The following is a 25,478-nucleotide window of genomic DNA, read 5'->3' as shown; positions in this document are numbered from 1 at the left end:
TCCTTCATAACTTTGCCTACACATGTGCACTGAAGATCTTGGCAAGACAGTCACAGGGAAAGGCATAAGGGCCCTGGAATGGCAACCAAGATTTCCCAGCAGCTGTGTTCAGGGATGGCCTGCTTGCCTTGTGAGAGGATGGCCCTAGGAAAGGTGAGTCAAACAAGCCCTGCCTCATTGTTTGCATCCTGGCTCAAGTGTTTTTATAAACAGAATTTCTTGTTGCAATATTCAGACTTTGACACATAGATATGACTTTGATTTGAATTCAGTTTTGAGGAAAACAGTTATGTTAAGTAGCAAACTTTCATGTTTTAGAACTGATGTAGCTTTTTCAGAAACTTAGCTCTCAGACACAAGTTTCGTACGGGAGAAGGACTACACCATGGCTAACCTGGAAGAGTAAAGAGAGTACGGTGTAGGTTTTACAATCAAATGAAATTATGTCATCATGTGACGCTTAGATTACCGTGGCCACACATATCATGACACTCTCTGTTAGTCTACAGAAAGGATTCATCAACTTCGTCAGTATCTGTGCTTCAGTGCTTAGGGTTAATGATAAGGAGAAGGATAGATTTTACCAAAAGCTGGAAGAACTGATCAAGAGAATTCCATGGAAGGAACCTGTCCTAGTACTTGGAGATTTAATGCAAGAATTGGGGCCAATGCTGAGATCTGGCATGGGATTCTGGGTAGTCATGGCATCGGAAGTATGAATGACAATGGTCAGAGAGTTCTCAAGCTCTCTGCCATTCAAGGCTTATCGGTGACCAACATCTTCTTTGATGGTAATATCAGAAGAAGAACACCTGAGGACCAGGCACTGGCATCAGCTGGATTTGATACTGACAAGATTTACATATTTGAAAGATATCTTACATACACGATCCTTCCAAAGTGCAGACTGTGACACATACTATTCTCTTGTTTACTGCAATGTAAAATTTCAAGCTACGAAGATCCACTGTAATAAAACTGCTGTACAATGTCCTATTGACTTGTGCCAAATCAGTGACCCTGTCAAGAAATGGCTTTTAAATAAAGTATCAGTGACAGCCAGAATGAATGAAACTGTTTCAGATGCATGAGAAGTCTTGAAGACAAGTGTGTGCTATGTGGCAATCAAGAGCTTTGGCAAGAGTACTAAGAAAAATGTTGACTAGTTTTGTAGACCACTTGGAGATACTGCTGCCATTCATTGAGAAGAAAAGATCTGCCTGATCACCTACAAAACTAGTCCTACTATTGATTTGCTCAACGGCTTAAGAGAGGCTTGTGAGGTTGTTCAAATAACACTAGGCATGATGGAGGTTTGTTTAACATTGCAAGGTTCAGAGCTAAGATGAAGGTAAAAAACATTATCACAAAGGACCCGTTGTTTACAGAAGATGCAGCCCTTCTGGCTCACAGTGTTGATGCCCTACAACATCTTTTTACCAAATTTTCTGATTCATGCAAAATCTCTGGGCTAGCAATAAGCTTGGAAAAGACTGTTATCATGCACCAAGGCTCTTCAGAACCAGTTCCAGAGATCACCTTAGATGATATTAATTTGGATGTTGTTGACCACTTTTGCTACCTTGTCTTTATTGTTACCAGCAATGTAGAACTTGAAGCTGAGTTCACTAGAAGAATTGACAAAGCAGCCAGGAATTTTGGATAAAACACAACTCATAAATATGGATTTTCACTTTAGTTGATTTTTTGTCATTGTTCCAGGCTCTGTCTTGCAAAAGACCAGTCTTCTATATGGCTCAGAAAGAAGGACGACTTACACCAAACATACCAAAAGACTAAGCAGCTTTCATACCAGATTCTTGCATAAAATTCTTTGAATAAGATGACAAGGCAGAGTGACAAAGGTGGAAGTGTTAAATTGCGCTAGTATGTCATTCATGGGAATATTGATTAGTAAGAAAAGACTCAGGTAGCTTGGATATGTCAAGTGAATGACAGATTACAGGATCCCAAAGAGTGTGCTGTACTCTGAAGCTTGCAAAGGGTCTAGAAATAGAGGCAGACTGCTGCACAGATGTTGGAATGCTTGCAAAGCTGACTTAGTATCCTTTGGAATTTCTGTGGATGATAGGGAAAGGAGTGCAGAATGCCACTATGGTTGGTGGAGTCAGCTTGTAAATGGAGTGAGGCGTTGCAAGGCGGATTGGATCAAACTTTGTGATGACCAGAGTCAGAGGAGGAAAGACTCTGCTGCTCTGATTCAGAGAATTGCTAATGCATGGGTGTGCCCTACCTGTGGATGGGACTGTCACTCGCACATTGGACTCAGCAGCCATCAGATAACTCATTGGTGCATACACCATGCTCTGTGACCAGCAATGGTGCCATTGATTGATTGATTGATTAGAAACCTAGTTGTGGACCAGGACCAGGTGCTGTACAATTACAAAACAAAGAGGTGGAACCAGTCGCAAAAGATTTTAAAACTATGGTTATTTTATTGAAACTCTGACTATTGTGTTGTTCAGCAGTCCATTATTATAGCAGCATTGACCATTTGTGTGTGTGCGCTTGCCAGTGCAATTGCCATTTATTGCTATGAGTTAGAGTGGGATGGGAAATGCTTTTCATATCTTAGCAGAGTTTTCAAGATTTTGAAATTTTTTCACATCCTGAATAGGGATGAAAATCTTTAAAAATATCGGAAACCAGTAAACACAAAACATATCAGGTAAATCAAAGCATCTTGTTTCATTAATTTGATAATGTTTCATTTTGATTTTAACCCTTTTGAAATATTTAAAACTTTTAAAACTATCAATTAATTTCAAAACTTTTTTTTTCAAAATTGAGAGATTTGTCAAAGAGCAATCTTTTGTTTCCACAGTTTCAGTTTTGAGGCATCAGAAAATTCCTGACCAGCTGTACTAAATTTGAAAATCAATTTTTAAAAGTTTTTCAAATGTAACATAATAGAAAGTTATCATAGGTGTACCAGATTCTGTTTTATAGTCCAGAAAAAACATATAAAGTTGGCTTGTTTAATTTACAGGTGCCCCCTCATGCCCCTATTTTTCTTGTATCCCCCCTGAAAGATTTCAAGTTTAAACAACCAAAATCTAGTCCAAGCCAGATGCTAGTTCAGCTACAAATTGTCTGATGTGTGTTTACTGTGGTGTCTGATAGCTGTGTGAGCTAGCAGATACAGTAAGGATGAAATAATGCACAGTGGGCCATGAGGCTGTTGAGAGAGAACTAGTTGATTTCGCCATGTATAGAGGCACAAAACTAAAGGTGATAGAAAGTCAGTGCTATGATAATTGCTAACAGTTCAGTGAAGCTTTGGAAAGCTTAAAAGTATTATTTTGATTCCCACTTGGATGGTCCTGTTAGTTTTAGGGTAAAACATGAAATGTAGGGTCATGTAGTAGAGTTCAGCAACACATTTAGAACAAACGCTGATGAAACAGAATCACTATGTTATGCAGTTATAGCCTATTCCAAAGTAAATCTACAGTATATCACTTCCTTGTGCAGTGATTTTGTTAAATAAACTTCCTTTATGTTGTAAAAGAGAGGGCATTTCAAAGGCTTTTTCAAGGTATTCAAAAACTTAAATGCTAAGTACAGTAAATCTTATTACTTAGAAATATGCTAACTTAAGTGCTTTTTCTTATGGTATAAAGGCATTTAAAGTCCACTGCAGCACTGCACCTGGGAATTATAGATAGTTTTAGATATGTTGCCAGTTTGAAATCTGATTTCAGTAAAGAGTTTATAATAGGAATGGGCCAAAAGCTATCCAGGAGGAAAGCATCAACATTGATTACACCTCTGACAGCACAGTACTGTATTATGTTCTTTTATCACTGGATCATGGATCTTGTCATGTACCTCTTTACTCAGGTACATGTGCTGAAAATGCCTATGACAATAGATACCACATGTGAGAACTCTGTGATTTTAGCATACAAATAAAACCAGGTAGGTGGGTTTCCTTGACAATTTTTTGGCTTGTTAAGGCTGAATTGAATCTAAGCTTTGCAGGAGGAATAAAGATTCAGGTCTGAAATTAATAACCATCAGAAGGAAAGTGGTAGGGGATTCATTCACCCTTAAAATCTAGAATTAATGATGTCTAGAAAGTTTTATATTGATAGTAAAAAAGCCAATAGAGTTCTTAAACAAAGAGCAACCCCTGGATAAAGAAGCTATTGAATATGACAGCAATTAAATCAAGGTTATGAAATATTTAGACCCATTCCAAGATGATTGTGTTTCAATGAGCATTAGCTATTAAACCAGGTAATGGAAAAAAAAACAGAATGTTGTCAAGACCCAATGTGGAATTAATGAATTTTGCATTTGCACAAGCAAAACATAGTCTGCATTATACTGTGGAAAAAGGTAACATCTACCTTAACAGGCCACATTGGAACAGGTGATAAGGAGGAATCCAATCTAGAGGAAGCAAGGGACTTTGATGCTTTGTATGCGTGATGTTTCTGCTATTGTTCCTGTAAAAATTGGTACCAAGGACTAGATTCACAAAGGAATTTTTAGAAGCCTAGAAAAGCCTGAGGTAGGGCTTGTCTACACTTGTCTACACTGGCACTGTGCCGCTGTAGCACGTCAACATAGGCACTATCCTCACTGAGGGGAAGGGTCTCCATCAGCATAAGGAGTCTGCCTCCCTGCAGGTGGTAGGTTTATGGACCAGTTCATCCATCAGCCTAGTGCTGTCTACCTTAGGGGTTAAGTTGGCTTAATTATATGTTCAGGGGTGTGGATTTTTCACCCCCCTGAGCAACCTAGATTTTTAGTGTAGCGTAGGCCTTAGTTGCCAAGGTTTCCTATCAAACAAATGGAGAGAGGCACCTGAAAATGGGATTCACAAAGCCAGCATGCTAGGCGCCTCCCTGACAAAGGTAGCCAATGGGAGATGTCAAGGAAAGGGGTGTGTCCCAAGCCCCCTCCCCGGAAGAACATCACCTAAATCCAGGCTAAAGTAAGGCACCTATCTCCATTTGGAATTCTCTACAAAAAACTCTTTTGGAGTTAGATGCCTATGACATGCTTTTTTGCAAGAATCCAGGGAGTGGGGGGATGGAGAGGTGGAGAGAAAGAGGATGTCCCTTGTAACATTTAGCGCCATCATTTGGGTACTCACCCAGGATGTAGGATACCCCCTGGTTCAAGTATCTCTCCACCTGAAGGGGAGCACGGTTTTGAACAGGGACCAAATGTCTCTCAGATTAATAACATAATCCTTCAGCTAAAAGTGATGAGGGAGATCCCCCTCCTTCTTCCCCTTCCCCTATTACCATTTTGTTTGAGCTCTCCCATAAGGGCCCAATCCAGTACAAGAGCTCATAACACGCCTACCGGATTGGACCCCGCAGGTGTGTTAGGCAGAGGAATGCCTATCTTCATAGATCAGACTGCGGCTTAAACATCTGGATGTCGAGAGTGGAAAAAACAGTATACATGCTCAGAGGCAGAAACATAGGTGCCTAGGGAACTTCTATTACAAAAACATAGGTGCCAAGCAAATTTAGGCCCCTAGAGGGTTTAATGGCAGCTGATCAGTGTTTTATGAATACCTGTAGGGCCTGACTCTGGGACTTCGACTCCTAAAGTGGCAGTTAGGCCCCTGAGTCCCTTTGTGAATCTAGCCTCAAGTCACTTGTATGGGAGTGAGTAATGTTGGTGTGAAAGGGGCAATTTATGCATGAGACTAGGATGTTGAGTACCAAGTGATTTTATCCCAAAATAATTAAAATTAATCTATCAATACAAATTTTAGGGTAGCCGAAGTATTGAAATTGTTCCTTGTGATATACATTCAAGGATGCTATGGCTCTGTTTATCACATAAAGATTCTCTCCAAGCCCTAAGTTATGCCATGACTTAGACAAACACGAAAACAGAAAGTCATTAATGTTGAATAATTCATTCAACAAACAACCAGACAATAAAACAGTATAAGAACTCGGCTACAACTTCTCCCGGATGCTCTCCACAAGGGAGACATGCATCCAACAGAGATTATACTTTCTATGGACTCGTCTTCACTGCCAAATTAACTCAAGTTTTTAATTTGAGTGTTACCCATAACTTGAGTCCTGACCACGCCCAAAATCCTTTCATTCAAGTATGTTGTTGTTTTTAATTCTAACTGGTTTGCTCATCAGGGGTATAAACTGAAACCCAAGTTAGCAGCTGACAAGTTTTGCTAACATGACCACTGCAATATGGACACGGGCTAACTCCATTTGAGTGCCACTAATCCGCCCATTCCTTCCTACAATTCCTCCCATGTGTTCAGAAAAGACAGACAAGTTTCCCATAATTCATAGAGAAGTTCAGGTTACCACAGTGCAAAGAACCATTGGATGTGGCCCTTGAAGTCTTGCTTCCACACAGATGTGAATGTAGTGCTAATGTAGACAGAAAAGTTTAAGTGTTATTTTACAGCATAGCTGCTCTTACTTTAGCTAGGCTAACCCAAAAGCAGTGATTCATGTGTAGATGTCTTGATATACCAGCTGTAAAGACATACCCTATAAGAAGTTTTCTGTTAGGGACACTCTTCTTTAGAGCCCTGAAACTGGTGAGTAGGTACTCAGCATGGCTCAGACATGCCTCTGCTGCTGCTACCAGGAATCCTGCAACTACATTGATATTTGTACTTGTACTAGTTCAATGAGAGCTAGCATGTATTGTTGTATTTGGACCCAGCAGAGAAAGAGATCGAGGGAGCGGATAGAAACATAGTTGTCCTCTGTGGTAGATTTCATTGTTCTGGCTGCAAAACTGAAACTAACTCATAAAGCCTCACTTTCATTGGGTAGTGAGGCATGCTCAAACAATTAAAGGGACAAGACACATACGTGTACAGAAGGTGGGGAATCATGCCCCTAGTTCATAGTGTAGATGTAGTCTTTGGATTATGAAATTCAATAACTGCAGGATAGCATTAATCTGAGCTACTCATAGAAGCCACTTGAAGAGTACCCGCTTATAATTAGAGCTGGTCAAAAAACTTTCAATAGAAAAGTTTTTCATCTAAAAATGCAGTTTTGTCAAAATCACAATTTTTTATTTTAATATGATTAATATTTACTTATATAATATAATTAATATTTTATTTTATATTGAAATGTTTCAACATTATCAAAACAAGACTTTTCAATAGTTCCAAATTGAAATTTTTCAGAATTTCTATTTCATGGGAAAATTCAAAATTTTAAAATTTTTTATTCAGATTTTTTAAAATTTCAAAATTTCCCATGGAATGGAAATTCTGTTTTCTGACCAGGTCTATTTATGACCTTAGTGTGTCTTGCAACTCACCAAGTCACCATGTTAATGGAAATTAAAAATCTTAAATTCCCATCAATTACCACACCTTTTCTCTGTTTTACTTTAGTCAGTTTGTCTTTTTTCCAGGAACATGTTTTCCAGCTATTTGGTATTTAACAAAAGCTGTTATTAAACCTTAACTCAGAATCACATTTTCTTATTTGATTTAAATTGATGTCAATAGGAAATACATGCAACCTTTGGCACTGCCTATACAAGCCTGTATCTTGTCAACAGAAGTTTGAAGTCAGGTGGCAGGACTAATGCAAAAGCTGAAGGATTTTTGCTATTGTTTATTTTAGTTTCATTCCTCACTATGCAGCAAGCTTCCTTTGTTTTGTTCCCTTTGTTGGCAGTGAGGGCTGTTTGCTTTTTCCCTTCTCTTTCTCTCACTCTGCATCGCTTTCAATGAGCTTTTCATCCACTTTCTATCTAGCAGAGGTAATTGACAGTGAAGAATGCACCTCAGTGTAGCATCCAGAGCTATAATCTCCCCCCTTCTATCTATCTAGGTCTTTCTATAGTCCCCATTTTGTCATAACACCCCTGCACAATAGAAAAGTGTCATCCCCATTTTACAGGAAAGGGACTGAGTCACAGAAAGAGAATGACTTCTGTAAGGTCACAGAGGAAGTCTGTAGCATAGCCAAGAATTGAACTCATGTCTCTTGAACATCACTCCAGTGCCTTAGCCATAATACTATACTATACTGCTACTGCTTCCCTCCTACTCTGGCTATGTTTGGCTGGTAAATCTGTGTGGTCACAGTCCATAGGCCAGGCTCCTGTCCTTTTTTCCAGTCCACACTCAAATCTGTGAACTAAGATGGAGGGATCTTCTGCTCTGTGCTCTACAATGTGCAGTCAACCTGTGCAAAGCTCCATGTATTCTGATTTCCTTTACTCTCATGCTGTGGAAGTGCAATAATTTTACTGTACCTGTGGACCTTACTTGGCCCAGCGGATTCAGTCTTGAAATGAGAAAACTATACACTTACCAAAGCCAGGAAACATTAGCAGTTACATCCTTGTAACTATATCCATAAATTATTTTCATTGCAAATAAGCATTTGTTAGTTCCAAAATCAAATAGCTTTGCATTAATGTGTGTTTCCACTCTGCACACAGGAATCAGGCATTATCATTTATTTTGATTAGTGAAGCCATGATGAGAAGCAGAAATATTTTTATCTTAGTATATCTTCATTATTTCCTTTGACAAAATAACCGCTACACATTATTTACTTATTAGTGCTGCAAGTCAGCATATGGTTGCTTTCTTATTTGGCTGCTAAGATTCTGCCCTCTACAGCTGGCTGAGAATTTTCTCATTGAAACCAGAACTTTTTTCAGACATGTATCAGTTATGACAAAATTTTATGTGGGAAGATTTCTCAAACCCAAAGAGAGACTGAGAATCTCAGCTTGGTGGACAGTGTGCTCACCTCCTGTGTCAGAGACTCAGGTTAAAGTCTTTTCTCTGCAAGGGTCTAACATGTCCCACGTGAGTGCATAAACTACTGGGCTCTTGGCTATTCTGGAATAGGACTCTGTATTTATTTATGAAAATTTTTGAAAGGTCCCAGTTTGATTTGATCTCCCTTGATACAAAACTGTCTCCCCTCTGACTGAAAGGTGTGGTGCATCATGGATGTAACATGGCTATAGGTGGATCATGGGAGACGTAGTCTAGCCAAGAAGCCTGGTCCTTAGGGCAAAATGGGGGCATTAGGAATCTGAACTACAATTCTTATGAGACAAAGTGCCTCCATAGGAAGATGCATTTTAATGTTGAAATGACTTATTGGGAGGTCATGAGCAAGTGAACATGACTGTGACCGGTCTTCGTTAAACATGATTACACCGTTACCTTTTCTCCACTTGTTTTTTGTAGTCACCGATTGTTTCTCATCATTGTAAGCTCTCTGAGGCAGGGACTTCCATTTTTTCTGTAGGTGCACAATGACTAACAGACTTGTGATGATGATGATAATAGATGAGAGAGGAAGAAAAACAGTAGTTAACTTTCAGGGACACTTAGGCACTTAACTTGTGGCCTACATATTTCAGGGGGGAAAGCCATTTTGCCTTCCAGAATGCTCCTGAAAGAGGTGATCTTCAACAGGGTGAGTAGGGAAATCATATTTTCTCTTCTCTCCTCTAGGGAGCGTGCAAGGCAGCCCAAATGAAGGGTTGTTTGGAAAGAGATTGCCAACACTGTTTCTGCTTTCTGAGAATGACTAGTGGTAATGGGCAATTAGGACCACATGGATTATCCTATCCACTCATTCTTCTGGTTCACAAGCAGACCAGACCTCCTCTCTAGCATATAATGCAGCTCAATTTAGGGTTACCATATTTCAGGTTCCCAAAAAGAAGACATTGCTGGAAGGTGGGGCAGCTGGGGGGTGAGAAAGAGAAGCTGGAGGGGCAGTACAGCTGAGCATACTACAGGGGGTACCTGCAGCAGGGTTACTAACTGGACGTGGGGGGGCGCAGTGTTGCTCTCTATCATGGTGGCAGGGCAGCTGGCACAAGTGACAGCTGTCACTCAGCATGTCCCCAAAGGACCCTCTCCCTAGGGCTGGAAGCAGGGGCCTGGGCAGGCAGGATCTGGTAGCTGTGGCTTGCAGGGAAATGGGCCAATCAGCTGCGGATGCAGGAGAGGTACCAATTGGGAAGCAGACCAGTCAGGGCTCTTTCTGAGCTGCAGCTTGTCTGCTCTGCAAAAACCCCAGACATTTTCTGTTATTTGAAATCTTCCCTGACAGAGGAAGGAAGCTCAAAAAAGAGGCTCTGTTGGGGAAAACCCGGATAAATGGTAACCCTAGATCAACTGGGAAAGAGTCCATTAAAAAGTCTAAGTTCCAGTTCCACAGTACTGTCTGCTGTAAATATATTAAGCTTTAAACAACGTTCATAAGTAAAACAGATCCAGTGCCTTAGATTTTAAAGATCAGTTCTAGACTATGACAATAGCCAGTTCTATGTTAACATTTGGAGATCATAGCAATGTATGAATATTCATAATACCATTTTTGCCGCTACTCTGGGGAAATCTTTGTAGGCTCAAAATATAGATTAAATTTATAGTGAGGAACACAGAAGAGATTAAATAGCTAAGACAATTTGTTGAAGCAGTGAAAGAGGAAGCAAAATTATGAACTTATTTGGTGACAGATGCAAACAAGCTGTAATTGCAAAGAAATCTCTGCAAAAGAAGGAAATGAAAAATTAGAACAGGTTTTTATTATACATTCATTGCACTAGAAGGAGCTAAAGAATTGAACCTAAAATCAACACCTAGGGCTGGCTGAGAAATGGAATTTCTGTCCTGTGAAGAATTTGGGGGGCGGGTGGAATTTTCTTCATCCAAATCAGGATGAAATGACTAAAATTTGAATTTCTTTGCAGAACAGAAAATCCTCAATATTGTTTGGAAACACAGAAGTGTTCCCTTAACTGAAATGTTTGCATATTTTCGAAACAAAATATGATCCAAGGTTCCCCAGGCTTCCTATGAGGTGTGCAGCTCAGAGATCTGGCCAGCTTGGGACTCAGCTACCTGGTTGGCTTGACAGCCAAGGAAGCTGGGCACCTAGCCACATGGGGAGCCTGGGAGCTGGGCAGCCCAACCATGTGTCAGGTGGACAGCCTAGGGAACTGGCCTACGAATACTGCAATTCACCAGGTAAGCTGCAGGGAAAGCAGAGGACCTTGGAGGGTGAGGTGGGCTTGTTAGAAACCTTGCTGGCTGGTGAGTAGGTCAGCTTGGCTGCCTGGTTTCTGTCAAAAGTTTCAACAGAATCACTGTATTCCTAGAGAATGTTTGTATTCCATCGAATCAGCATTTTGCAATAGAAAACTTCTGCTGGAAACATTTTTGACTAGCTCTATGATGTGCTCTAAAAAAAGGATCAAACACTGAATGGATGTTCCAAACAGCCATAAGGATCAAGAAGTTCCTATGAGTTGAAGCCTGGTGGAGATGATGATTGAATTAATATTGTAGAAGAGACTAAGTGGGCAAGATTGCAGTGAATCAGCTGTTCAGCTCCGTGAAGCTGAATTAAGAAAAGGGTATTAAAAACCTGGCAGGTAATAACTCCTGTAGTACGTAATTATTTTGTAGGGATTCATTACAGAAAGGAAATGCTTATTATTCAAACAGGGCATTTTTCATTCTGATGGGCATGTACTATATTTAAATTCAGTGTAGAGATCATTTCTACAATACAGTGCCAGTCATTCAAAGCTCTAGGTATTGTGCATTGTTCCATACACAGAGTGGTAGCATTTCACATGCACTAGGAAATTAAAATGTTTAGAGGTTTGGTTTTGAAATCCTTATCCAAAGACACTTATCAGAGCTCTGTTCTGATAGTCTTGTAAAATTAGGCCTTTGTGAGATTTCCAGTAAAATTAACATGTTGTCCAAAACTTAGGCATTCAGATACTATGATGCTTTGATATTATGCTGATGAGCACAGTCAAAATACTTAGAGAGATCAGATAGAAATAACATGGAAAGAGCCTTTATTTTGGTGCGCCTGTATCTTGCTTTATCCAAAGTGAGGATGTGTGGAGGTGGATTGTACTGTGAGCAAATACCAACCTAACTGAATTTATCAGCCAAACCTTGAAAAAAAATCACACATCGCAAAAATTCAGATTTTCATTCCTTTGACTCTGCAATCAAATCCTTTCAGTGGTCTGACACAGCCCAAGTGTATTAAAATTCACAGTATATTATAAGGCTAAGAAATAGGTCAGATGTTTGGAAAGGTGAAGTGAGACTCATTAGGGTGAGGTTTTTTGGAAGCACTCATTTCAATGGACATTAAACCACAAGTCGTGTGGGGCTCATATCTGTACATGCACCCACTCATACAGTGATGCTCAAATATTTATAAAACATAATCGACTCCAAATTAATAATGGATATGGATTTTGCAATGCCAAGAGGAGGAATCAGCTGCAAGTGTTCATTCGGCATTTGCTTCAAGGCAATGGACTCCTCGGAGGTAGGCGGTCCTACAAAAAAAGATAATCTTTTCAAACTCAGGATTAAATTATCAGGTGGTATAAGCCGGTGTTATTCCAATAGGAAAATACAACCTAGATGGAGCTACCATAAGGTGGGTGCATAACTATGCATCTTCAGGCACAACATTATGAAGAATTGGAGCAGGCTGGGCAGTGGGGACAGAAAGACAGTGAAGAAAATTGGCAATCTGTGATTGATGAGCATCCATGTACCAGCAATGCAGATACAGGTGAGTGACCATTTTCATGTTCTCTCCATGGGTACTAATGCAGAGAGTGGACTAGATTATACATCTCAGGGAATGGAGCAGAAGAAGACTCCACCGATTGGAAGGCATGAGATGTACTATCCTAGGAATGGGGGTTCCACAACCACCTCTCCCAAGAGAAGAGGGTGGGTGGTGGTGGTTGGGGACTCCTTCCTTAGGGAGACTGAGTCATCTATCTGCCATCCTGACCAGGAAAATCGAGAAATGTGCTGCTTCCCAGGAACTAGGATTCATGATGTGACGGAGAGACTGCCAAGACTCATCAAACCCTCAGATCACTACCCCTTCCTGCTTCTCCACGTGGGCACCAATGATACTGCCAAGAATGACCTTGATCAGATCACTGCAAACTACATGGCTCTGGGAAGAAGGATAAAGGAGTTTGAGGTGCAAGTGGTGTTCTTGTCGATCCTCCCTGTGGAAGAAAAAAGTCCAGGTAGTGACCGTCGAATCGTGGAAGTCAAGGAATGGCTACGCAGGTTGTGTCAGAGAGAAGGCTGTGGATTCTTTGACCATGGGACGGTGTTTCAAGAAGGAGGAGTGCTAGGCAGAGATGGGCTCCACCTAACAAAGAGAGAGAAGTGCATCTTCGCAAGCAGGCTAGCTAACCTAGCGAGGAGGGCTTTAAACTAGGTTCACTGGGGTAAGGAGACCAAAGCCCTGAGGAAGTGGGGAAGCAGGATACTAGGAGGAAGCATGAGCAGGAAAGCGCAAGAGAGGAGGACTCCTGCCTCAGACTGAGAAAGCAGGATGATCAGTGAATTATCTTAAGTGCCTATACACAAATGCAAAAGCCTGGGAAACAAGCAGGGCAAACTGGAAGTCCTGGCACAGTCAAGGAATTGTGATGTGATTGCAATAACAGAGACTTGGTGGGATAACTGTCATAACTGGAGCACTGTCATGGATGGATATAAACTGTTCAGGAAGGACAAGGAGGGCAGAAAAGGTGGGGGAGTTGCATTGTATGTAAGAGAGCAGTATGACTGCTCAGAGCTCCGCTATGAAACTGCAGAAAAACCTGAGAGTCTCTGGATTAAGTTTAGAAGTGTGAGCAATCAAGGTGATGTCTTGGTGGGAGTCAACTGTAGATCACCAGACCAGGAGGATGAGGTGGACGAAGCTTTCTTCTGCCAACTAACAGAAGTTACTAGATCACAGGCTCTGGTTCTCATGGGAGACTTCAATCACCTTGATATCTGCTGGGAGAGAAATACAGTGACGCACAGACAATCCAAGATGTTTTAGGGAATTATAGGGGACAATTTCCAGGTGCAAGTGCCAGGGCTGCCCAGAGGATTCAGGGGGTCTGGGGCAAAGCAATTTCAGGGGCTCCTTCTATAAAAAAAATTGCAATACTATATTCTCGTGGGGGCCCCTGCGGGCCCAGGGCAAATTGCCCCACTTTCTCCCCCTCACGGGCGGCCCTGGGAAAAATAAACCTTCCGCATCTCAGCACAAACCTAGTTTTGAGAAAACTTCTTTACAAGGTATCACTGGTTCTCAGCATCAGCTAGTGCTAAAAGGCACTAATGCTCATTAAAAGGGTTGGACAAATATTTTCCATCAAAACTTTTTTTGGTTCAAAAACTAGTAGTTTTTAAAAAGCAGAAAAAAATCACAGACAATGTCTGCTTTCCTTCAAAATTTGTTGTGTTTTTTTTAATTGAAAAGCTGAAATTAGTCTGCCAAAATCTGAATATGGTTTGGGATTTCAGAAGAGTGTGACAAATATTTGCTGTGTTTGATTGTTTAAAGAAACAATAAAAAAAATCTGCTTAAAAAAAATCCAAAACTTTTGAACCACCTCAGTTTGTGACCAAACTCCTGAGCCCATCCAGTCAGAGATTCTCCCAGGTTTCTGATACTCTGCTGGCTTCCTTGGCTCATATCTGTCTCTATAACTTTGGGTTCATTTAGGTTAGAACATAAGAACAGCCATACTGGGTCAAACCAAAGGTCTATCCAGCCCAGTATCCTGTCTAACGACAACAGCCAATGCCAAGTGTCCCAGAGGGAGTGAATCTAACAGGTAATGGTCAAGTGATCTCTCTCCTGCCATCCATCTCCACCCTCTGACAAACAGAGGCTAGGGACACCATTCCTTACCCATCCTGGCTAATAGCCATTAATGGACTTAACCTCCGTGCATATATCTGTTTCCTAGAGACTGGCTCCATGGGGTCCTTCACAAACTGGAGACAGTTACTGTGGGTTTGTCTTTAGTAAGGCTTATGTACATACTCCACGAGCAGAAAAAAGTCACAGACAATGTCTGCTTTCCTTCAAAATTTGTTGTGTTTTTTTTAATTTAAAAGCTGAAATTAGTCTGCCAAAACCTGAATATGGTTTGGGATTTCAGAAGAGTGTGGCCAAATATTTGCTGTGTTTGATTGTTTAAAGAAACAATAAAAAAATTCTGCTTAAAAAAAATCCAAAACTTTTGAACCACCTCAGCTTGTGACCAAACTCCTGAGCCCATCCACGAACTGAGCATTTGAGGTTGGTCCAGAATCTGGGATGAGCCTATGTTGTGAAAACTGAAATGCTCAAAATAGCACATGCATGTGAATGGACACAGGGTGCTAATATTAAATTAACTCAGGGGTTCTCACACTGGGGGTCAGGACCCCTCAGGGGGTCACGACGTTATTACTGGGGGTAGTGAGCTGTCAGCCTCCACCTCAAACCCCACTTTGCCTTCAGCATTATAATAGTGTTAAATATATAAAAAAGTGTTTTCAATTTGTAAGGGGGGGGGCTTGCTATGTGAAAGGGGTCACTAGGATGAAAGTTTGAGAGCCATTGAATTAACCCCTCTGGAGCCTCAGGGAATGTAGGGGAGGGGGTCTCCCTTGTTAGGGTTGGGAAGGATATTGCTCTTCTCATGTGATCCGTCCTCCAGTGGCTAATTTTAAATGACGCTACCCTCCCCTGACATGAATCTCCCTATGGCACTGAAATTAAATATAGACTATAACTTGGCATTTGATAAGTGAAAGGGATAGTAGCCCTAATGGAAAAGCTAACAGCTTGACTCTTCTGCAAGCCTCAAACTGCTGAGCGAGCTTTAGGGTAGGGAAGGCTGTGCCTCCCAAACAGCCTAGCCCTGCCCCCTATCTGACCCCCACCCACTTCCTGCCCCCCGACTGCCCCCCTCAGAATCCCCGACCCATCCTGCTCCTTGTCCCTTCACCATCCCCCAGAGACGACACCACCACCACCACCCTGGGACCCCACACCTGCTCCCTGTCCCCTGACTGCCCCAACCCCTATCCACTCCCCTGCTGAGTCCCGACAGACCCCCAGAACACCCACAATCCAACCCCCCCATTCTCTGTCCTCTGACTGCCCCCCCAACCTCTGCTCCCTCCCTGTGCCCTGACAGTCCTCGAGACTTCCTACTCCTTAGCCAACCCCCTGGCTCCCCCATCACCCGGAGTCTCAGCGCGTCGCATCCAGGGCCATCCCTGAACAGCAGCGTAGTGCGGCTTCGGCAGGGCCTGACCTCCACCCCGCTCAGAGCCACCTGGTAAGGGGGCGGGGCTATGAGCATCCTCCACTCAGCCAGGAGCTCGCAGCCCTGTCCCCTTACCACACGGCTCTGAGCGGGGTGGAGCTCAGGCCCTGCCGGAGTCGGGCTGCAGCTGTTCAGGGACAGCCCTGGATGCGCTGAGGCTCCGGGAGACGAGGGGAGACGGGGTTGGTTCGGGCTGGGGCAGGAGCCTCAGCCGTTCTCTTAGGGGCCCCTGCGGATCCCTGGGCCTGGGGCAAATTGCCCCACTTGCCCCCCCCCGGGAGGTCCTGGCAAGTGCTGGAGGAACCAACTAAGGCAGAGTTCTTCTTGACCTGCTGCCCACAAACAGGGAAGAATTAGTAGGGGAAGCAAAAGTGGATGGGAACCTGGGAGGCAGTGGCCATGAGATGGTAGACTTCAGGATCCTTATACAAGGAAGAAAGGAGAGCAGCAGAATATTGACTCTGGACTGCAGAAAAGCAGGCTTTGACTCCCTCAGGGAACTGATGGGCACGATCCCCCGGGAGAATAACGTGGGGGAAAGGAGTCCAGGAGAGCTGGCTGTATTTTAAAGAACCCTTATTGAGGTTACAGGAACAAACCATCTTGATGTGTAGAAAGAATAGTAAATATGACAGAGACCAGCTTGGCTTAACAGTGAAATCCTTGCTGATCTTACACACAAAAAAAGAAGTTTACAAGAAGTGGAAGCTTGGACAAATGACCACGGAGGATTATAAAAATATTGCTCAGGCATGCAGGAGTAAAATCAGGAAGGCCAAATCACACTTGGAGTTGCAGCTAGCAAGAGATGTTAAGAGTAACAAGAAGGGTTTCTTCAGGTATGTTAGCAATGAGAAGAAAGTCAAGGAAAGTGAGGGCCCCTTACTGAATGGGGGAGGCAACCTAGTGACAGAGGATGTGGAAAAAGCTAATGTACTCAATGCTTTTTTTGCCTCTGTCTTCACGAACAAGGTCAGCTCCCAGACTGCCACACTGGGCAGCACAGTACGGGGAGGAGATGACCAGCCCTCTGTGGAGAAAGAAGTGGTTCATGACTATTTAGAAAAGCTGGATGAGCACAAGTTCCTGGGGCGCTGCATCCAAGGGTAATAAAAGAGTTGGCGGATGTGTGCAGAGCCATTGGCCATTATCTTTGAAAACTCATGGCGATTGGGGGAGGTCCTGGATGATGGACACTACATTAGCCTTTTTCCCATCTTTAAAAAAGGGAAGAAGGAGGATCTGGGGAACTACAGGCCAGTCAGCCTCACCTCAGTCCCTGGAAAAATCATGAAGCAGGTCCTCAAGGAATCAATTCTGAAGCACTTAGAGGAGAGGAAAGTGATCAGGAACAGTCAGCATGCATTCACCAAGGGCAAGTCATGCCTGACTAACCTAATTGCCTTCTATGAGGAGATAAATGACTCTGTGGATGAGGGGAAAGCAGTGGATGAGTTATTCCTTGACTTTAGCAAAGCTTTTGATATGGTCTCCCACAGTATTCTTGCCAGCAAGTTAAAAAAGTATGGGCTAGATGAATGGACTATAAGGTGGATAGAAAGCTGGCTAGATCATCAGGCTCAACGAGTAGTGATCAATGGCTCCATGTCTAGTTGGCAGTTGGTATCAAGCAGAGTGCCCCAAGGGTCAGTACTGGGGCCAATTTTGTTCAATATCTTCATTAACGATCTAGAGGATGGTGTGGATTGCACCCTCAGCAAGTTTGCAGATGACACTAAACTGGGAGGAGTGGTAGATATGCTAGAGGGTACATATAGGATACAGAAGGACCTAGACGAATTAGAGGAGTGGGCCAAAAGAAACCTGATGAGGTTCAACAAGGACAAGTGCAGAGTCCTGCACTTAGGACAGAAGAATTCCATTCACTGTTACAGCCTAGGGACCGAATGGCTATGCAGCAGTTCTTCAGAAAAGGAGCTAGGGGTTACAGTGGACGAGAAGCTGGATATGAGTCAACAGTGTGCTCTTGTTGCCAAGAAGGCTAACGGCATTTTGGGCTGTATAAGTAGGCTCATTGCTAGCGGATCTAGGGAGGCGACCATTCCCTTCTATTCTACATTGGTGAGGCCTCATCTGGAGTACTGTCTCCAGTTTTGGGCCCCACACTACAAGAAGGATGTGGAAAAATTGGAAAGAGTCCAGTGGAGGGCAACAAAAATGATTAGAGGGCTGGAGCACATGACTTATGAGGAGAGGCTCAGAGAACTGGGCTTCCTGTCAGAGTGGTTAAGCACTGGAATAAATTGCCCAGGGTGTTGAGGAATCTCCATTATTGGAGACATTTAAGAGCAAGTTAGACAAACACCTGAAAGGGATGGTTTAGATAACATTTAGCCCTGCCTTCAATGCAGGGGGCTGGACTAGAAGATCTCTTGAGGTCCCTTCCAGTCCTATGATTCTATGATTCTCAGTCGATGGTACTAAGATAGGAAGATTTACAGAAAACAAGGATCTGGCCATTGGTGTCCAAATGTATGCACCTAAATCCACATTTAGGCACCTATATAAAAGTCCAGTTTTCCAGAGTTGATAAGCACTCACAGCTCCTGCTGATGTTAATGGGATTGCATGAGATGTAAATAAGTGTATAAATTTTGCCCTTTCATTTATACAGCTGGAGAGCAAGGTCAAACTGAGTTAGATGGACCAGTGCAAACCCAGTTCATTTTGTGAGCATTTAACATCCTCTGTGGTTTAATTACCAACCTGCATCTCCAGCCACAGCTGTATAGTCACTTTATTGTTGCCTTGGCAGCTTTAAATTTCTCTCTCCTTGATAACTTTTCTATGCCACTTATACAGGGAAGGCTACTGGACCTGATCTGAAGCCCATTGAAGTTAATGGGAGTATTGCATTTTACCTCAGTGAGTTTAGGTTCAGGCTCAGAGAGCCTGGGCTTTGGCTTGGACCGTGCCTCTAGTTTTCAATACCATCTTTTAGAAATGTTGCAGATTCTGAGGGACCTGAATGCATGAGCAGGGGGTTGAACTAGATGACCTCCTGAGGTCTCTAATCTTCTATGATTCTATGAATCTATGTTTCTCATCCAAAACTTTACAAACGTGCTTCAGAAGTAGGAAACAGTGATGGAAAGACAGATTGGGAGCACTTCTGGAAAATCCAAAAATGCTGGTTAATACAAATGCCGTTGTAGGAAACCTTATTCTTTAGGGGCTTTTATCAGTAGAATGCTTTTCCTATGCTCCAAACACAACAAATAACATAGGAAAAATGATAGTCTACTCAATTATAATATCTAATTTCTTATTCCAAAATGTAACATTTTTGGAGATGTCAGATTCAGGTATTATATTATTATTTCTCAATATAGCACTTACATTCACATTCTTTAACTAACAATCTGTATGGATATTTTGATGTGAATAAAATCTACAAAACGATGGTTTGAATTTATGTCACACATGGTTAAATAGTTGTATTCATGGGTGCAAATAAACCCCCAGCAACATCTTTTCACTCTGAGATAAAAAAGCCTTTCGGGAACTTAACAGGATATGAAAGGAAGAAGAAACAAATTGGGGTTGCAGAATGTATAGCAAAGGGTCAAGCAAATTCTATTTCTTCACCAGCTAGCCAAAGGGTGGACACTGTAGAAAATGAAAAGGTTATGGTAACATGGCTGTAATGAATTAAGAAGCTTCAAATGCCTTTAAAATAATTCACCATCACTAACACTATAGTTTTGTAATATCTGAAAACCTATTAAATATGACCTAAAAGAAAAGATCTCGTTCTAAGTCAGTGGACAGGTTTTTTTGTTCATGAGCTATAAGACAAATAAGAGTAGATTTCTCATTTCCTCTGTAAAGTTAAAGTTGAGAGAGTGAACCCCAAGGGATATGAAGAAATTGAGAGAGAAATCTTGGCCAAAATATTGTCAGGTTACAATTCAGGATAGCAGTCAGTGTATAAATTGCCAGCATCACCTCTTGGTGAAATGTACCGCCACACTGTTTTTGCTAACTTGCTTTTTCCCAATGAGGCTTTGATGGAAAGTAGCTAATTATCGCTCTGCCACTTGTTTTAATTATTTGAGGTTAGAGTATTTGTAATGATATGATTTTATATACGGATTAGTTTATTTGAGTGGTATTTTGGGACATACTGAGAGCACTTAGCCCTTAAGTTATATGGACTGCTTACATTTTTCAAAGCATTGTGCAAACATTAAATTATTAAAGGGTATATTTAAGAAGAGAGTCAGCATAGGCTAGCACAATAAACATGGGGCTGGGAACTAAGAATCCTGAGTGCTGATCCTAGTTCTACTACACCAGGGGTGGCCAAACTGAGCATGAGAAGGAGCCAGAATTTACCAATGTACATTGCCAAAGAGCTACAGTAATACGTCAGCAGCCCCCCCATCCGCTCCCCCCCCACAAGCTCCCAGCACCTCCCACCCACCAGTAGCCATGCCGATCAGCGTCTCCCTCTCCCTCCCTGCACCTCCCGATCAGCTGTTTCGTGGCATGCAGGAAGCTCTGGAGGTGAGGGGAGAAGTGAGGGCATGGCAGGCTTAGGAGAGGGGACGGGAAGGGCTGGAGTGTGGGCAGGGCCTGTGGCAGAGCCACGAGTGGAGCAGTGAGCACCCCACAGCACATTGGAAAGTTAGCGCCTGTAGCTCCAGCCCCGGATTCGGTGCCTATACAAGGAGTCGCATATTAACGTCTAAAGAGCCGCACGTGGCTCCAGAGTCACAGGTTGGCCACCGAGTACTACACACTCACTGTGTGATTTTCTGTAAATCACTCGGTCTCACTGTGCCTCAGATTCCCCATTTGAAAATATAGGGATAATAATACTTCCTGCAGCAAATTACATCCTGATTTGTAGTTTATTTGAATGGATGTTTCATATGCAAAGAAGAAATTTGAACCCAGGTCTTTTACCTCCTTGGGGAGCACCTAACTGCTGGGGTGTGGGGTATTCTCTATGGGGAGGGGAAAGGGAAAGGAGGTCTCAAACTCTCGTGTTAAAGCTGTTCCACTTTGTACTAAGTGCTTAAATATTGATTGGAGCAGATACTTAAGCTCAAGTCTCCCACATCCAAGGTGAATGCCTCAAACACCGGGCTGCAGAGTCAATCTCTGTCTTGAGTAATTAATATTTAAGTAGTTTACACAAAAGGGAACAATTTGAACAGGGAGGTGATGAGAGACCTACCCCACAATGTCCCATAGCCCAGTGGTTAGTACAGTCAGCGGGGAGATAGGAATCCTAAATTCGGTTCCTGCTCTTCTCAGGCAGAGCTGGGAGTTGAAATTTCTCATATGAGACCTATGTGAGTGCGCTAACCACTGGGTTATTGAGGAAAAGGGGTTGGTGACACTACCACCTGCTCCTTGACATCTCTTAAAAAGATGTCCAACTCCAAGACATGCTTCATGGCTGTCAATCCCAGGTGGAAGGAGTAGCCTCCTTTGGCCTTGAGTTGGACACCTAGCTCCCTTTGAGGTTGAGTCATAGGCTATGCCACTTTGAGGAATTTACTACTGGCTAGCTTAGGTGGCTCCCTGCTCAGTGTGCTGGATTCTGTGAACCACTTTTATTAGCATCTAACTCTCCCCATGCATTAGTGGGCACCTAACTCGGGGCAGTGAAAGATTTGTACTATTAAAGGTAAAATAGGAAGACCCTTAGAGATGTTAAAGATATTTTCTTTAAGGTAACTTTTATAGGTGTAAAATATATCTTTGAAAGTGCAATGCAACTGTTTCAAGTCCCAGTGAGATAGAAGGTAATTATTTACAGCTGCATAGTCATGCATGAGGACTCCGTATAGCACAGCATAAATTAAAATGGCATATGGGTAATATGGCAAACCAGGTGAAACAAAGGTTAAATGTAATGCATAAAACCTTCTTGAATCTATGAAATTCACTATGTCCAAGTTTTAAAAATGATTAGGCAGCAGGGTGCCTAGAAGTGAGGTTCTGCAGCATTTCATCTAAGTCCCCCAGGTAAATGTCACCCTTATTTTGGTGTAACTTACTTTATTTTAAATGACTCACCCAGCACTATGCAGGACATCTGTGGCAGAGCTGGGATTGAACCCAGATGTTCTAAATCCCAGCCTAATGCCTTAACTGCAAGATCATCCATCTTCTTAGCCCTGAACATGAGCAATAAAGGTAGTTTTAAAGAGAGATAGTCAGAATTCTGTGGGAAATTCTATAAACGTTTTGCATGGAAAGTGTTCTGATCCTACGGAGATGACCGCATTATAAAATCCTAGTATAGACAGGTAGAGAGAGCAAGAGTTCTCTGCAGATTTTCCCTCTTGTATGCCTTTGAAATTTTTCATCAAAAGTTAATCACCATGCCACTGAGTGCCTTAAAAAAGAGGATGTGCAACATTGGTGGGCTGGAGTGGAGAGCAAAAATGTAATGCTTTCTGACGGAAGCTTGGACATAGTGTATTTCAGAGATTCAAAAAGGTTTTATGCATTGCATTTAAGCTTGTTTCACATGATTGGCCATATTACCTGGATGACATTTTAATGTATGCTGTGCTGTATGGAGTACCCTCATGCATTTATATGCAGCTGTAAATAATTGCCTTCTAGCTTCACTGGGACTTGAAACCATACCATTACATTTTCAAGGATATATTACGCAACTATAAAAATTTACCTTAAAGAAAATATCTCTAGCATGTCTACTACTCATCCTATGTCATGTTTAATCATACATTATATTATGAGTTATGAACATATTGTGACTAGTGCAGGCAGATCTGCTTTCCTATTTGAACAGGTATACGGTCATTTCCCTTAGCCAACAAATGCCAAGTTCATCTAAAGGTTGAACTCTCATGCCCAGCCCACATAAACAACTATAGCTGTAGGCCACGTTCTATTACTCCTGATTGTTCTTCTAAATCTTCCTGAGACACTGCGTAGTAATAGTAGCAGCAAGGCAGAGAACGTAAAAGTAGCACAAATAAAAGACACCCAGATGTTCAAAAATATTTACGTTCCTAACATCCATTGAAATCGGTGGAAATTAGGAGTCCAAATTTCTTTGAGGATCTGGGCCAAAGTGACCAAGCAATTTATCCTTGGATTCTTAGTGAAATATGGCTGCTAATTAAGTATATTTTGATTAGCAGAATGTGGTAGTTACTAAATGAAATTATTTGTCTCACTTGTTAATAAACTGAGCACCTATGTGAGCTATATGTGTGTATATATATGGTCAAAATTTTCAAGTGACTAGTTATTTTTCAGAGGCCTGAAGTGCCCAATTTGACACTTTAAAGCAGCCAAATGTTCAGAAAATACTCAGTACCCATCCTGTAAATTCAGCCTCCTTCAAGGGTACCTCACCCTGGCCAATCAAAATTGAGGCTTGTTAATAAAAGAAACATTTGGACACGGAGGTCATGTGAGATGTATATGTAAACCCCAAACTGTCTTCTAATACTAAAATAAGCTGAAATAATTAGAAAAAAAACAACCTCTACTGACTTGATACTATTTTCTGTTAAGCAGTTGTTCTTGTTAAGCATTCATACAGTATACTACAGTGGTCTTAGTTACAAAGGGTACCTTCATTCTGACTATAGTGATATTTCCAGTTATGGCCTCAATCACGCCAAGCACTAAGTGTGTGCTTATTTTAAGCACGTCAGTAGTCCCATTGATTTAAATGGAACTACTCAGGTGCTTGAAGTTAAACATGTGGTAAATGTTTGGCAGGATTTGGGGCCCAGAAGTATAGAGGAAACTTGCTCAGGCCATAACAACTTGTTTACAGGTTAAAAAGAAAAAGTAAGTAAAAACCTATTTAACGTCAATCACTGTAATTTTCATACAAGGAAAGTACAATGACTTCAAATTCATATAGCAAACATACAGAATACATACAGAATAAGGCCATGAAAACCTGAAAAAAAATAACTATCTACATTTAGAAAAAAGAAAGAAACTTGTATTTTAAGTGGGGTTTGTGCTAAAGTTGTCTAAGTCACTTAAAAAATGGCACTGAGCATATTGTTCCTTGATGCAGATGTTGGAGCAAACACTACCTTCAGTTCCACCCAATGAAATCAAAGACGGAAGATGATGTATGTATGGATGTAAATCAAAGCAGACTTTGGCCTGCTTTTCTGCAGGAGGTACAAAGCTAAAAGCTATATACTGTGATGTGGAGAGACTCCCTTGAGTAGGGCACAGACCATTATTAATTTAAAAAGCAAATAGAACAAGGTCTACTACAATCAATCTTGGGCACCTTTGAGACAGTTTGCATTTGAGACAGTTTCCCATAGAATTTAACTTATCTGCTTGCTTTCTTCTGATTATACTGTTTTTCCATCTAGGGCCTGGCCCAAAGCAATGGGACTCTTCAGATTTACTTCAATGGGATTCAGCTCAGGCCCCTAAACTAAGAAAACCACTGTTCTTCCATTTGTGGAAATGAGGGCTCCTTTACAGATGACCGCAGTGATCAATGTGTCTCACATCTTTTTAGTTTTGTATGTGTGAAGCACTACATCATGGATACGTAAGAGCGGCCATCTTGGGTCAGACCAAAGGTCCATCTAGCCCAGTATCCTGTTTTCCAACAGTGGCCAATGACAGGTGCTTCAGAGGGAATGAACAGAACCGGTAATCAACAAGTGATCCATCCCCTATTGTCATTCCCAGCTTCTGGCAAACAGATGCCAGGAATACCATCCCGGCCCATCCTAGCTAATAGCCATTGATGGACCTGTCCTCCATGAATTTATCCAGTTCTTTTTTGAACCCTGTTATAGTCTTGGCCTTCACAACTTCCTCTGGCAAGGAGTTCCACAGGTTGACTGTGTGTTGTGGATAGCAGCGGTCATTGTTACAGGGGTTTCTTAGCAGTAGTATCAATCTGCTTCCATATCATTATTTATGTATATTTCCAGTGGTACATATCTTGAAGTTAAACCATTTAAAAACCTTATTAAAATACTATTTTACAGTCTCAGGTTTTTGAACCCATCTTTCCCCCTACAGAAGCTTGACTGGTAAGTGCCCAAATCTCCATTGACACGAATTGCCTTCTTGAGCTTATTGCCCGTTTAAAAAGGAGGAGTTCTGGCGACAGAATCTCCAAGTGCTTCTGGAACAAAATATTTCCCTTTGACTCCATGGCTCCTCTAAAAAAAGATCCAGACCAACTCAAAGTGGACTTTTCCTTTACATTGCTTCCCCTTCACTGGTTCTGCAGTTTAGGTAATGGAATGCACAGGCAATCAATAAAAGGCTGCCTTGCCTGTCAGCGTGAGCTATCACATCTG

The sequence above is a fragment of the Gopherus evgoodei genome, chromosome 1 (assembly GCF_007399415.2).
Source record: "Gopherus evgoodei ecotype Sinaloan lineage chromosome 1, rGopEvg1_v1.p, whole genome shotgun sequence".
Lineage (NCBI taxonomy): Eukaryota > Metazoa > Chordata > Testudines > Testudinidae > Gopherus > Gopherus evgoodei.
This window is presented reverse-complemented; position numbering follows the sequence as displayed.